The following is a 14,421-nucleotide window of genomic DNA, read 5'->3' as shown; positions in this document are numbered from 1 at the left end:
TATTTTTTTCAAACACATAAAGTTTGAGATTTTGATGATTTATAGAGAAAGGAAGAGAGGGAGAGAGAAAGAGAGAGGGGGAGAGAAGGAGGGGTGGTGGCAGGGGGGGGGCGGGGGGGTTTAAACATGATGCAAACCATTTGGAGTGGGGAGCGGAGGTTGCCAGCACAGCCTGCTCTGTTTAAACTGGAGAGGAAGTGACCGTATATACAGCATGCCAGCAAACTCCCTCTCCCTCACTGTCTTTCTCTGCCTCTTCTTTTTCTTCAGCTCTCTCTCTCTCTCTCTCTCTCTCTCTCACACACTCTCACACACACACACACACACACACACACACTCTGAGTTTCAGAAGCTCAAGGGTGTACGTACACATACGCACACACTCCCATCCACAGAGGTCAAATGATGACCATTGGTTAGAGAGGGTGTTTGTTATTCTAATATTAGGTTTCTTTACATCACCGTCACCAGGCCCATCACCATTATTATCATTATTACTATTATTACAATCTGGAAGGCTGGGGGGTACACGGGAGAGTGAGAATAAAAGGAGCGCAGAGGGGAGAACAAGAGCCAAGAAAGAGAGACTGAAAAATGAAAGACGGAGCGAGAGGGAGGAGAAGAGGTCAGCGTTTTCCCTCAACACCCGTCCATGACTTAATCTGATTCCGCTCTATTGAGACCTTCCCAGGAATGAGGATTTGTTGTAAGAAGTGAGAGACACAAGGAGCGAAAAAAAAAAAAAAAAAAGATGGAACAGGGAGAGGGAGACGATGGAGAGAAAGGGTGAAGAGGAGGTGAAGGAGAAGAGGAGCAGAAGAAAGAAAAGAGAGGTTTAGAGAGAGAAAAATGTATACCGTGATGACGTTACATGATGTACCTCTTGAATTAAAGAATGCATTTAGACTACAAAATAGAGTGCATTAAAAGGGAGCGTTTGGGTTATTGGAAGGGGGGTTTGTAGGAGGACTTATCCGAATTACCGACAGTTATTTGCAGTCGGTAGTTTTGCAGAAACAGACAGGAGTATAGGCATCTAAAAGAAAGACCCGCTTAAAGAAGTCAAAATGGTTTAAGAGTACGCTGAAGCAGTAGACAGTTGTCCTCTGGTTCAGCCTGCGGAGCCTCCACCTTATTACATTAACATGGTGCACACTGCATGGACATTAATATACTGCATAATATAGTATTCTGGACCTTTTGCAGGTTGGTTCAGTATATTTTTTTGTCTTTTGTCTGTTCAAAAATGAATAAACAAAAAAAAAAAAACCACATATCCATAAGTTGTCCTGACATCTTTGTTTTCCCCATCAAATCAATAAGAATCGAGCGTGAATCAAACTGAAACAGAACCAGTAGTCCCCACGCTCTGCAGACACACAGGCCACCTATTTCTGGTGTCGGCCTCAGCTGCGGCGTGCCAGTCTAGACCTCACTAAACCGGAGCACTGTGGTCTGGTGATGTCATCCTAAAATAATAAATTAAAAAAAACACTCTACAGCTAATTGGTTTATGATCACCTCCAAATTGGCTCCCAGTGGACTCTATCAAACGGAGAGGCTAACATGAGTGGAAGGGTTACTTGGCAGTTCAGAGGTTTGACACGCTGCCCCCGCTCTTCCACTTCCAGTTCAGACAGAAAATAAAACCAAAAGCGCTAATATACCAAGTGCTCGTTTTTACTGGTACGCTTTTGTTTTGTTTTCTTCTTCCAAATGAATTCTTATAAAGAGGGTCATCAAATTAAACCCAATAAATGGCAACAGAACAGGATCTGTAATCCCAACGTAAGCCAACTAAAACAACAGCAAAGGAAGATTCTACAATGGGCCCGAGCGTTTGCAGTACCAGAGAGAATGGATCCACGGTGGATTTTGACTGAGGAACAATACACAGATGCTGAACAAAGCATGCCGTTTCTTTCTAACTCAAAGAAAACTGACTCATGATTAAGGATTCAATGCTTTATTGCCGTTTCTATGTGGTTAATAGGAATTTGCTTTAGTGAGCTAAAATAAAGCAAAACAAAAACCTCAAGGCATCACATAACCACACTGAGGACATAAAACAAGTGGTGAAAACATTAAATTACTATTATATGCTATAATGTATCGCTGTTCTCCATGTCTTTATGTGTAGGGTAACGTTTAATCACTACACGTACATTCTTCTCTCAGAGTTCACTACACAGGGACGCGCAACACATGCTGTAAATGCTTCAGAGTGTGCTCACACACGCCCACACGTGTGTGTGTGTGTGTGTGTGTGTGTGTGTGTGTGTGTGTGTGTGTGTGTGTGTGTGTGTGTGTGTGTGTGTGTGTGTGTGCGCCTGTGCACTTGAGTGCGCGCTGTGCCGTTGTGTTGCTGGTGGCTCGGCTTCAGGATTGTGTCGAGGCCGTCTGTAATAAATGTGCCCAGGCGAGTGGGCCCAAAAAGATATATCACAAACAGGAGGGGAGGCAGAGTGCACAGGGGGAAGGAAGAGGACGGAGCAAGTGGGGGCGAGGGGAGCGGAGTGGGAAAAGAAATGCAGAAGAGGAGAAAGGAGATGGGGGGAGAAAGGGGAGGATCGATTGGTGAGGGAAAAAAGAAAGGGGGGGCAGGGGCTGCTTTCTCCTGGGTCCTGCTATGTTTCCCATTATGTAAGCCCTGGTCACCGGCAGCATGCCAGCAGGCAAAATAAAAGAGTCTCTCTGGCTTGGCACGGCTCGTATTTTCCTATCCTCGGCACGGGGTCAGGGAGGGGTCAGGCAGCTGGATGGGGCGCTGGGGGGATTGTGGGGTCTGGGCTGGCCTCCAAAACCCAAAAGGCCCAGGGTTCAAGTACCAGCTGAAAGCAATCAGAGGGAAATCTGGGAGTGCCACAGCTGCTCGCAGCAGCGTTGTTCTGTGGCTCAACTCTCTCTCTGACTCTCTCTTGTCCCACTTTTCCCCTCGTCGTTGCCTGTTTCCCCCATCCCCTTACGTCTTTTGACAGACAGACACACACACACACACACACGCGCGCACACACTGCATACTTTAAACATGAAGCCGTTAACACATGGAAGCTGGTATGTGCATCAGGGTCGTGTTTGTGAGTACGCTCATGTGTTTGCATGCGGGTATGTTTTTGTGAGCGTGTGTAAGCAGGGTCACCGAAAAGACAAAAGAGGATCCAAACAATGGTAGCGGTCCAGTCTGCTTAGAACCGCGGCGAATCTCACACTGCGGCTTTGTATGTGTGTTTGACCGCAGAGCCCGAGCATCTCTGTGAATGTGCACGTCCGCTAATGCTGCATTTTACATCAGTGTGTGTGTGTGTGTGTGTGTGTGTGTGTTGTGCACATTTTTGAAACGCAACAATGTAATGGTCTCTTTCAAAGATGTTTAAGCCGTTAAAACACTGGGTACCCATTAGGCTGCAATATACAACGTGCCAGCGTAAAATGAAGAATAAAAAGTACGGGTGTGGTGAATTTTCCTGCTCTGGTTTTGGTCTAATCTTCGCCTCGGAGGGCATGAGAAATACCAACAAGTACAATAATATTCGTATATTACTTCCATGCTTTTCGGAAGTTTAGAAGTCTACAGGTTTATTTTTTTCTTCCCCTCCAAGATGACAATCCACAGGGCACAAGAGGTCACTAAACAGCTTGATGAGCATAGGAACAAATGTAACCCAGCGCAGAAACAGATGAAGTATGACTGACTTGAAAAGTGCATTTAGGGACATTTATTTCCACACCCTGTTGTTACCCAGACTTTTAATTTGAGCAGATAACTAAATAGAGAGCCCAGAAAAAAAAAATGCATATTACAATAATGTTTTCAGTGAGGAGAAAAAAAATGGCATACTGACAAGAAGAAGATGCAATAAAGGCTAATGCACAGGTGACGTTTTGAGTCATTTGCGCGACTGTTTAATAACTTTCAGCCATGAAGGATATTACGTTACCAATTTAGTTTCTAGTGTTCTGTTTCCAACCCACCTCCCAAAAGGAAGCTGGATCGAGCATGTCTGTGAAGCTGGGTGCTTAGGCTCCTCTGCGAACTATGGTTACCTGTAACGTCCTAGATCAGCAGAGACCGTTGATTGTACCGAGAGTATAATCTTTCATTCCTAGGGTAGCAACAATTAATACCTGTTAAGCCCGACGGACCCGTATTCGGGTACGTTGTGCTCAGATTAGTAGCGAATATACCGTCGAAAAAAAGTCCATTTATGCATGTGTACAATTTATGAATGTGTACGTGTTATATACCAAAAAATAAATAAAAAATGCTGGGTAATACAAACAATCCAAGACATTTTTACAAACTCCAAACACAATTCTACACAACTAATATAAGCAACTAGAAGATTTACCACAATATCACGTATTTCTAGCCATGACTCGGCGAGCTACCGCTCCTCTCCGAGTTAGCATCACAAAGCTAACGGTTAGCACGGACAACCGAGAATTCGACACAGATTCCAGAGATACCTTCAGAATGTATCTCCGGTAAACCGTCACAAGGCTGTGAGCAAACAAACACCAGAAGCACAAACCGCACTATCCTTCAAAATCATACAAAGCTCCTTACCTTTTCGTTGTTCTCCTGTAAATCTCCGCTTAATTCCGTCAAACATATTCTCTACGTGTATCCGGTGCGTCTCTGAAATGTTCCCGTGTAGAAACAACATTCATTCATGGATGGAGGAAGGAAAATAAGTCTGGATTGGGATATTAGTGCATTTTACAACTTTTAGGACCTACTGATTGAAATGAGGGCTATTCAAGTGTTCATAGTGGGAAGTTGATGTACCTCAAAAAAAGCAATTTATTGACTGATTTACAGATGTCTCTTTGCCAATGTAAGTCTATGGGAAACAGTCTTTTTGGGCCCAATGGCATCACATGAAGAATCAGGAAGTTGTAATTCCAAAAATTCAAAGCCCAGCGCTCTTCGGTATCAAGACTCAGCATCTGAGATGACATTTTCCAACAACATCAATAAAACAACATCAAAAAAGTCACTGGATTTATGGAATTGTAAGTATTACAGACATATGCAAATTTCCCCCAAATGTGCAATGAAGGTGTTTTGGCAGATTGCAGAAGCTAGACACCCCATTAAGACACCTTACGTTGCAAATACTTACTTATTAACACAGACTCCTAAGAAACACTTGCTATGAATCCTCTCATCAGTTGAGAGATTAGTAGCTACAGCACCATTAAACTTACTCCAGAGCCGTTCATCTAATAATGGGCCAGAGATAGTGCAGAGCATCCAGCAGGGGCCATTAAGCTTTGCATAATATTTAATAGGGGCCATGGATCTTTGTTATGTCTCGCTTAATGTGCAGGGTAGATTGTCTCGTGGCCTGCGGTGTATCCAACGAGCTGGCACCGCTGCTCCTGCCAGAGCAAGAACACCGTCCTCGCACACGAGCCAGGCTTGCAACCTCTGTTATCATCCGTATTCCCCGTGCTTGTCTCTGGACTCCCTCAACTCATGCCCCCCATCTAGACACCTGGGAGGAGGAGGTAGGGAGGGAGGGAGGGAGGGAGGGAGGAATGGAGGGGGAGGCAGACGGATAGAGCAGCAGTACGACAGAGAGTGGCAAAAACAGAGGAAGTGATAGAGACAGTGAGCCAGCCAGCTGAGCAAGACCCCAGACACAAAGGGCTGGTATGACACACACACACACGCATGCACGCACACACACACACACACACACACACACACACACACACTTATACACACACATATACACACTGACATTTGCTCACTTGTGGTCCAAGAAAAGGGGGGACTGACAGATAAGGCTTGTGCCTGAGGCATGTGCTGGAGGAGACACCCACACTCGTTCGTCGAGTCGTTCCCTCGCTCTGAGTGACGGAAGGAGCAGGGCTGGCTGTCGTCAGCCTGGCCCAGAGCAGGAAGTGTGCTGGGGATAAGGCGGCCATGTGGCAGGATGTTATGGATTTCTAATTAGAGCAATTCATCTGTCAGCAAGGGCGCGCTTTCACTCGCGCTTTCTCTGGCCCTGCTCTCGCCGGACCTCCATACTTCACACTCCTTACTTCACCCACTCTTTACGCACGCATTCTTCACCCAGGGCGAACGCGAACATGCACACGTGTCCCCGGAGCTTTCACAGTCATGGCTTGTCCAACATACTTCACCTTGGACCGACTACACCAGAACCAATAATTCAATCACCACCGCCCACATGGACCAAACAGCCCAAAACGGGCTGAGGGGATCCCCTGAGAGAGCTCATTCTTCAACAGTGTAAAACCACAACTGAGATAAGGACTCGCCACTGCAGAAGGTGGAGAGGGAGGGAATGAAACCAGTTGTCTGAACACGTAAACACCCCATGATGCAGTATTCTCAGCGTGCCTCGAGGCAAGTGTTGCAGAGAGCGGCCTGATCCCTGGTCGAAAGCGATAATGCTAAGCTGGATGCTCCAGTGGACTAACAGTACAGATCAGCGAGCTCCCCGGGGAACAGACCCGGCTATTGTGTTACACCAGATATCCTGCTGCTGCTCTTTTGGACGGGGGCTGATAATCAGACAAATAAACAAACAAAGAGGAGGTGTGCTCTATGTCTGACTTGTGTGTCTGTGCCTGTGTATGTGTATGTGTGAAACAAGCAGTGATACTATAATCAACTGATAATGACCTAATTATTGGATAAAAATGACAAGGTGCAAAACATCGCCTCTGGAGAGCTGTGATTTTCTTCTCCTTGCCATGCTAGCGGTAAAGCTGCACATTTGTGTTTTGGAGTTGTTACAGTAAATCATCTTTCAAACCGAGACGAATGGATTTCAGAAAATAGAAGCAGTATTTCTACCCACAGCAATGCTAGTCGGTCTGTGGGCCGGTTGGTTCAGCACTTTGGTCCAGACTGTAATATCTCAACAGCTATTGGAGGGATTGCCATGACATTTTTTAGACATTCATGGTCCACAGAAGATGAATCTCTGTGAAATGACATTAGTGATCCCTTGACCCGTCTAGTGGCGTCAGCTGGCCAATTGAATCCCTTAATTCAATGAAATATACATCTGCTCAAAGGATCGGCACAGAATTCAATATAGATTTTGTTACCCTGACTTTTCCTTCAGTGCCACAAACAATTTAACTTTTTTTTGTGTGGAAATATTGGAAACATTTTCACAAACACGGGATGGATTGCCATGCAATTTGGAACATATATTCATGTCCCCCTCAGGATGATCCCTTCACTTTTTCATATAGCTCAATCATCACAATTTCAATCTTTGGTTTATGACTTAAATATCTGCTGAATTGATGACATTATCGCATCAGCCTGAGCCCAGTACTAACACGGTAAACCTGGTAAACAATTTACCTGCTAAACTTTAGCATCGGTATTGTGCACCCGTATTAGAATGCTACATATGTAACTGTTACTGTACCACTCTGTGAGGATGTCTGTTTAGTTCAATCAATTCAATTAATGCTTTATTGTCATGGGGAAAGCAGTCACATCAAGACTAAATCAAGAATCAAAACAGATGGCAAACCATGAATTAGGAAAAAGTGTAGTATATAAAAAGGAAAAACAACACAGATATTGTGTTTTGAAGCAGTCCTTCTTTATCACAGTATGCTGCTTCTTCTCTCTACTACAGCGAGGCAAAGTCAAAGGTGAAAGAACAAGAAAAACTGAATCATGAGGAAAAAGCAGCAATGGAAGAAAAAGCATGATGAGCAAGATGGAAGTGGGGAGGAGAAGGAAGACTCTATGTGCGCAAATAAAAAATGGAAAAGAGAAAGGAAAAGATGGACAGCGGGTAGGGATGATGAGAGGACCCGCAGTGAGGGAGTGATAAAGCAGAAAGAGGGTGTGAGAGAGAGCAGAGTGAGCTGGGTTGGGATGAGACGGGTTGGGGGAGGAGGGGGTAGGCTGTGCGAGGCCGGGAACACAGAGCAGCGGCCGGGGGGATGTTTAGATAGGTGCAGGCTGCCACTAGGAAGTCCACGCTCCAGTATAAACAGGCCGCCACACAACCCAGCACTCCCAACTGTGGGAGAAATCTGCCCTGAGACGCACGGAGTGGCGCTGGCCGGCAGAGCGAAGGAGGGAGGGAGGGAGGGAGGGAGGGAGGGAGGGAACGAGGGAGTGGGTGGTGGGAGGCAGGGGAGGATGGGTACATGGCCACTTTCAGATCCCTGCAGAATATATACACAGCTGACTCTGGCCTCTGGACCCATTTCCTCTCGCTTCCCTCGCCGAGGTCCACGCAGGACTCCTGAGGCCATTTTGGCTTCTCTTATCTCCATGTAATCGCTGCCTCATATACCCGCCAATAAACACACATGCACACACACTTGCGGGGCAAACGTGAACGCACACATTCTGTAGGGCACACACAGACACACACATAGATGTGTTCGTATTACTATATTTGTGAGGCTGTTTATTACACTGTATTCAAACCGTTAACCGTCGATGCCTGTACTGAATCTTCAATAATCAAAACTTGTATTCTAATAATAATAATAATAATATATCATATTACCATATGTAATGTGAAAGGAGTAGCTCACTGCGACAAACCCACAAAAAATTATCTCTAGAACATGCACTTCCCCTCTACTACTATTTTTTGAACTCTTTGTTTGGTTTTCCACAACTTTATTTTGGTTCACTCCCACGGCTCTCATCTGGGTCGTTTCCTGCTGCTTTCAGATAGCTTCTGAACAGTACCTGCCAGAACCAAACCGCAGACAGTCAGAATCAGGACTGAGCTGGTGAACGTAAGAGGTCTTAGTAGCTAACGAACCAGATATTTCCCTAAGGAGTTGGTGGGGACCCAAAAAGAGTGAGAAAACTGGAGCTTCATCAGGTGGCCAGAAAGCACAGCTCCAAGGAATGATGATGTCGCTCCCTATTTGATCAACATGTAATGGACCATTTGCAAAAACATTTATCATAACTTTATAAGGTAATAATAATATGTCAGTGTTGGCCAAAAACCATCAAATAATGCAGCTTTGAAGGATTATTTCACACGACTTTTGTAATTCTGTCCCAGTTTCGGCCATTGTCCTGTCAGTTATGTGAACACTGTACTCACCAATGTAATTGTTAAGACCTGGGAACACGTTACAGAGTGTGAATAGACAACAAACATGAGCTGTCAGGTTGTAAACAAGGCGTCTTTGTAGCCAGTTTACCAAAACCCCTGACATCTTGATAATAATGTCACAAGTGGTACGTACAGTATTTCAAAGTTAAACCAAGAGGTTGGTCTGTTAACAGTGCTGTGTGTTTACAACAAACAATTTAAATGTTCTTCACTTTCTCTTTCACTTTCAAATCTGTGTGCTCCGATCGCAGCAATTACATTTGTGAAACTATTGTATTCATAATTGCTATCGATATGTTACAACACCTTCATACCATAAACATAAACTAACGGAAGAAGAAGAAGGAAGATTGTGATTACTGTGGAGGAGCTTTCTCGTGTTTCTTTCGTGATGAGGACATTCAGATCTTGAAAGTACAGAAATACAAACACCCCCCCCCCCCTATACACTGGTGAACTGCCACTTATCCATTTAAACACACTAGCAGTCTGACACACACAAGCCTTGTGGTTTATTGTGCTACGCAGAGGGTTTTCAGGGGAAATTCCTTTGAAAATGAAACCGAGTGAAAATACGGACGGTAAATGAAGAGAAACATTCCAAAAGAACCAGCACCAACGGCACATCGGCCGCGCAGACTTCCAACTGACACCATGTCCTGTAGATATCACGTTCCCCTCCACATCACCTGGAGGAGAGCGAGACACAGTCACGCTCACGCTCACACGAGGGAGTCCATCTGCACCTGGCCCAGACACCTCTGAGCTTAGTGAGGAGAAAGGCCAGTCCCACCATGTTTAGTCTGTTCTTCTGGCCTTTCAAAGTGTGACAAGACCCATGAAGGGCTGAGGAGTAACTGAGGGGACTTACAGTGTCATGATGGATTCACAACTCTTCTCCTGCAGACGTGTGTGCAGTGGAATATTTACTCTGTCTCTGTCACTGTGAAATACTGTAGGTAGAACTAGACTTGGATAAAGAAGTTTTTAGTGTCATGTTTTGAATTTTACACACGACAGTATGTTACCCGCAGTTTTACCTGTTTTAACCTGCTCAATCCCACTGTCACTACAAATTCATGCCGCGCAGCTAAACAACATTCAAATCCACAGAAATCTATTTCAAATTGTAGCAGAGATCTATAAGTTACAAGTATACCAGAAAATTGTGTGTCAAGCTGAATTTTGGGGGAGCTTTTTACACCATACATGTAAAATATTTCCATTTGATAGTAATAAGCATCCATAAAAAACACAGACTAGAGTTTGAATATTTCACAAAATAAACATCATAGCCTCAGATCAGACGTGGAATGAAAATACATTTAACCATTTTCTGTATTTCATTCAAAGAAATGAGGCGTACCAAACAGTGTGTGTCTGTAAGTGAAAATAGTACGTATAAATCGACGGTATTTTTTCCTCGTTTTTAGGTTATCTTGGTGACAAGGGCAGTCGTGATGTGATGAACAGCAGTTCAAATATTTAGCTAGCAAGCATCAGCCAATTCCCTAATCAGGGCCAGCTTATAAAAGGCATTGTTGGCATAGAGCCTCATTCCTTTTTGGCCCCTGTCCTCCGTTTTGCCTTGACGTTTTGTTTAATTTACATAGTTAAACCAATTGTTTTTGTGTGTTTATTTGTCTCGATTCTGTTCGGTACTAGTTCCCTTTTTCTTTTGGTGAAGTAGAGTGCCTTTTGTTGGGAGGCTAGGCACCCGAGGTGAGGTCATGCATGCATGTACAAACACTGGGATACGAGTGTAGACTGCATTGTTTCTGTCATGAGGTGAGTTACCCATAACACCCCTGGGCACTCCTCAGTGCAGTCTGCATCCCCACCAGTGGCCTCGACTTAAATCCTGCAGTTTGCTTAGTTTAGGTTGGATAGGACATTTTAGAACGTTAAAGATCGTGATGTAGTTTTAGAGCTTTTGGTTAGGCCTTTTCAGCTTAGTATGTAATAAAGAATTGTTCTTATTAATCCCTTATTAGTTTCAGTAATTTTCATTTGTCCATTATTTATTTTTTCTTTCCCTGCAAATTTGATTATTTCATTATTCCTTGAATAAAACTTTTGGTTTAATATATACAAAACCCGTGGGATCTTTGTGCCTTATCAATTCTCAAAACAATATCTTAAGGTTCCTAAGCTTCCAAAATGGCCACTTGTGCTCTGCTGGCTGCCCTGGGACAATCGTTGTCCACTTTTAAGCCACATCATTAGCTAGAATCAGACTTAAGTGTGTGTCATGGCTCAGTATCGCTGACTAATGCTGTTGCAAATTTCATAGGAAGACCAGAAGAGTGTGAGGGCAGCTGAGGAGGACAACACTTGTGGCCTGACAAGAGAGGACCAACACCCAGTCTAACACATCAATGCAAAGATACACACACACACACACTCACACACACACACACACACACTCACAGACACACAAACTGACTGCCAGTAAACACTAACAAGTCCAGCAGCTCTTCCTGGAACAGCACCATGAAGCAGCTGTGAGTCCCAGCAGAGCCTGACTCTCCCACTCACTGGGCCTCTCACAGGCAAACACACACCCATGCCCTCACACAGTGATAGACATACCACACACTCTCACACAAAACCACACATGCCCTTTTTATGTTGCTCACTGGGCTTTATACTTGTTTCAGTTGAGGTTAAAATAACTCTTTTATATTCTAAAACTGATTCCTTTTCGGTTTGAAAGAGTGTGTGTTCACACAAAAACTCCGTGTACAGACTGACCGTTTCATGATCTGAAGGAAACTGAGAGAAAAAAACAAAGGCAGGCAACTTATGAAAAATATATCACTTTTTATCTCACAAAGTTGTAAAGTTTGTGAGCCCAAAATACCCCTCACCCAAAACACCACTGAGCCAGCAGGCCATGCCCAGAGAGACAACAATCACATCTAACCGCGACCATCCAAGGAGCCTATCGTCATAACTCACGGGCCTGCAGCTATCCCAAGGTTTATTTGTAGCCAGCCTTAAACCATAACTTGACAATACTTTGGCTGCCACCTATGAGCAAAATCTTTCCCCAACATCAACAATCTCTGGGTGTATCATAAACCTCTTGAGCTAATAATCTATTAAGCTATTAAACTATACTTCACTGCATGGTTTACTCCACCCTCAACCTTTTCTCCTCACTTCACTCTTGATAGACACATGTCTAACTCGAACTGGCAAAGTCTTGCACCTGGACGAGGAGCGGCACAAAGATATAATCGAATATATCTAAATTACCTTAACCCTTAGGCAACGCAGACATCATCTCAAATGGCATGTCTAATTCATGGTACCCTTATAAATTACAAGTCATGGTGTTGGTGCTTCTTCTAATGAAACTAATGCTGACTTACTTTTGTTTACACAATAAATAATCTACACATCAAACCTCTTACCCACTTCTTGTTTTTTACAATTTCTCAATCAAGGTACACATACACACACACACACACACACACACACACACACACACACACACACACACACACACACACACACACACACACACACGCACTCACACGCCCTTGTGAATTAAGGAAGGATCGTCTTATTATGCTTCCCTGCACCTGTATCTTGGTGTCCAAGAACATTTTGTTACATGCAATTACAGGTGAGGGTTCATACAATATACAGAAGAAGTGTGCGCCCGGTGCACAGTGAAAACACCTAAAACTCCCTGTTCCTGGCACATACTTGACAACAATGATAAGACACAATTTACCAGATTTTGTGGTATTTCCAGATCCTGCCAGTCTCAATGTTGACACATGGTGATTTGTGTCTTCCAAAGAAAATACCTCATATCTCTGCTCTGTGTTACAGCAGACGTCTTTTCTTGAGTTTTCACATCGGCTATACCAAAATATTTCCTCTGTGTAACTCAATAGGACAAATACATGAACCGTACAGTACGCTGTGTGAACCAACCAGACTTTTACAGATTTATCGAAGGTTTCCCCCGCAGACCTTCACCCTAACTCATTTAAACAGTTGTGAAGAAACATTGTTAAACCAGTTGAGTCATCTTACAAATAATTTAGCTGCCTTGAATTCCAATATTCCTGCGGTTTCAATCCTCCTGCTTTTAATAAAAAAAAAATCCACAATTGCATCATCCTGTGGGCAAGTTAGGGGATTTATTTAGACAAAAACAAATAACCATCGCCGCACTGACTTACAGACAGGCATTTTTATAATGCTCCCGGCATTATAAATACATTTCATGTTGTGCACAATAATTTAGAATATCATACACTGCTTAATGTAAAGTGAAAGGATAAGTAGGAGACAGGGATTGCTCTCTTACCACATACACTCTGTAACTTGCTGACACTATCGAACTTAAATATCCAAATGTTTCATTACAGCGCACAAACAGACTGGAAGAGGATGTAAGACGCACGGCTGCACTTTCAGTGACACAGTTTCCCAGGCTTTGCTCTGGCGTGCGTCTTGCGTCACTACATTTGGTCTCATGTGGTTTTTTTCTGTGGTTGCAAATGCTCCAGTTCAGAGAGAGAGCACCGAGCTTCTAACACAGCTCTCAAGATCATGGATCCATCCCTGCATAACCACTCACTGTAAAGCATTACAAAGAACAGCACTGGTACGGACTACCAATCAGAACAAAAACAAACTGAGAGAAATGTTTTCTGGCCCGGCATTCCCACATGGGAAATCTCCTCAAGATTTCCCTGAATGAAGTCCGGAGCCACTCGGAAGCCTTGAGTTCGGACTTGGGCCCAATTTGAATGACCTTAGCAGATGGTTCGGTAGGAATGCTGGAGTCACTGTGGTACTGTCTTGCGCTCCGACCGTCCTCCGTACCGACGTGAGCCACAGCCATTTCATTACCTTCCCCCTCTGCCCTGTGAGACGCAGACCTACGGAGCAAAGCGAATGATGGAAGCTGCTCCCTCCCCAGAGTCCCTGCCCTCTGGCCATACTGTGTGTGGATCCAGAACTACAGGGTAAGACAGCTCACAGGCAGTGGTGAAACAACCCTTTGGCTCTGTCGTTCAGGACAGAAGATACATGGAAATGCACAAGTCTGCAGGATCTTAAGTTTCCCCGTGCTTTCAAATCCAGATAGAGATGTGGCAATAGTTTCTACATGTGCCAATCGAGAGATGAAACCTGGAAGTAAGCATGCGCTGATCGACTGGTAACCAATCGTTCTCGACAGTTTGACTGGCGGTCTCCATGAAGGCGGATCAGAAGAGCCGATTGACGATAATGCATCAATTCTGAATTGAAACATTTTCAGTACTGATTCTTCTCAACACGCAACAACTGT

General features: G+C 44.2%; 1 long non-coding RNA gene across 1 annotated transcript in view; it reads right to left on the bottom strand.

The window, feature by feature from the left end:
* The window catches only part of LOC137888062 (uncharacterized), a 30,013-nt gene extending 25,407 nt beyond the window's left edge, over positions 1-4,606 (bottom strand). The window contains exon 1 of the long non-coding RNA XR_011105106.1: positions 4,568-4,606. This is a non-coding gene — a long non-coding RNA (uncharacterized lncRNA). The remainder of the gene's footprint in view (positions 1-4,567) is intronic.
* Positions 4,607-14,421: the final 9,815 nt, after the last annotated feature.

Source organism: Cebidichthys violaceus, unplaced genomic scaffold (assembly GCF_023349555.1).
Source record: "Cebidichthys violaceus isolate CVI_PGR_0920_01 unplaced genomic scaffold, fCebVio1.0.p SCAF_1, whole genome shotgun sequence".
Classification (NCBI taxonomy): Eukaryota; Metazoa; Chordata; class Actinopteri; order Perciformes; family Stichaeidae; genus Cebidichthys; species Cebidichthys violaceus.
This window is presented reverse-complemented; position numbering and strand designations above follow the sequence as displayed.